Here is a 2070-nt window from a genome sequence, read left to right as displayed (position 1 = left end):
TAAAAATTCTTTGTTTTCTTTTTAATTCTTGATAATTCCCACCCCTTAGATTTGTCTTTTCATATAATTTCCTATATGGACAGTTCTATCAGGTAATTTATTAGTTCCAATTAATTTTTTTTCCAAAGCCATCCCTTCTAGAGATCTCAATTCTTTTTCTATCCAAAGTCTTTCCCATCCCCAGATCTGCTACTCAACTGCCTTCCTGAGATTCATTTTGCCACTATCATGGGAATTTACTTTGCCTTTCTCCTGGTTCATTCTTGGTCTATTTCCTATTCCCTACTGTAGTGTATCTCCAGTAGTTTTCTGAAATAGAGTACATGAATGGTAAATTTTTTGAGACCTTTCATGTCTGAAAATGGTTTTATTCATCCCTCTTACTTTACTTGTAGTTTACCAGGGAATATAATTTTGAATACACTGCTCCATTGTCTTTCTTTTTAAACTGAAATATAATTCACATACCATAAATTTCACCATTTCAAAGTATACAATTCTGTGGTTTTGAATATATACCCCAGGTTGGGAAATCATCACCACTATCTAATTTTAGAACATTTTCATCACCCCAAAAAGAAACTTTGTACCCATTAGTGGTCATTCCCACTCCCCTTTCTTTATTCCCTGGTGCCCACTAATCTACTTTCTGTCTCTATGGATTTGCCTATTGTAGACATTTCATATAAATGGAATCATACAATAGGTTGTCTTTTGTGTCTGGCTTCTTTCACTTAGCACAATATTTTCAAGGTTCATCTATGTTCCAGCTTATCTCAGTACTTTTTATGGCTGAGTAATATTGTATTATATGGACATACCATTTTCTGTTTATTCTTGATCAGTCAATGCACCTATGGGTTATTTCTACTGTTTGGCTATTGTGTTTATGCCTCGATGAACATTTGCTTACAAGTTTTTGTGTGAACATATGTTTTCAAGTCTCTTGGGTACATACTTTAGGAGTGGAGTTGCTGGGTCATCGGGTAACTCTGCATTTTACTTTTTGTGGAAATGACTCTGTTGTCATCTAAACTTCCAAGATTGCTGTTGAGAAGTCCGAAGCCTTTCTGATTTCTGATTCTGTACGTGTGACCTTTTTGGTTTGGTTTGGTTTTTCTCCAGAAGCTGTGGAATCCTCCTTTTATCCCTGAGGTTGTGAAATTTCATAATGCTGTGCTTTGATATGAGTCTATTTTCACCCATTGATCTGGGTACTCGCTGAGCTTATTCAGTTGTGAAATTCACATCCTTGAGTACTGGATGGTTTCTTCCATGGCATCACAATTGCTACTTATAGCTGTGCAATTTGCGCACTGCACAAAGGTACCCTGCTAAGGAGGTGAGTGGGGGCCGAAATGTATCCCAGATTCCGTTCACTAAACCAGGTGTCTCAGCTTGAAGCTACCTCTGCTTGGAGAAGAGGCATATTTTTCTTCGGACATCTTTTTCTGCTCACCAACCTGTGTGCCCGCAGAGTACATTCACCCACAGCAGGTGCTTTTTACTCATTTACACAAAGGTGACATATAAGGTTGGTGGTGGCCCTGCCCTCCTTTTTTTGTGTTCCCTCTTTGGAGCTCCTATTATTCAGACATTGGATCTCCTAGATTCAGTCTTCCATGTCCTTATATTTTCTCTCCTATTTTCCATTTTTTTGTCTTTTTCTTCACTTTCTGAGAAATTCTCCCAAACATGTCTTTGAATCCTATTGCTTTTTTGTTTCTGCATGTTTTAATTTCTAAGAGCTCTTGTTACTGCTATTCTCTAATTTTGCTTTCTTTACAGCATTTTGTTCATGTATCATTTTACCTCTCTGAAGGTGTTAATGATACTATTTTTTGCAGTTTTCTTCTCCCTGTCGTTTCCCTTTTTCTTTTTGTTTTAATGTTTTGGTCTCTGTCTCATGTTAAAGGTTTTCCTCATGGCCATGCGCAGTGGCTCACACCTGTAATCCCAGCACTTTGGGAGACCAAGATGGGAGAACCACTTGAGCCCAGGAGTTCAAGTCTATAGTGAGTGATGATGGTGCCACTACCCTCCAGCCTGGGTGACAGAATGAGACCCTGT

This window comes from Propithecus coquereli, unplaced genomic scaffold (genome assembly GCF_000956105.1).
Source record: "Propithecus coquereli isolate 6110/MARCELLA unplaced genomic scaffold, Pcoq_1.0 Scaffold536, whole genome shotgun sequence".
NCBI lineage: Eukaryota > Metazoa > Chordata > Mammalia > Primates > Indriidae > Propithecus > Propithecus coquereli.
Note: the sequence above shows the minus strand (reverse complement) of the source record.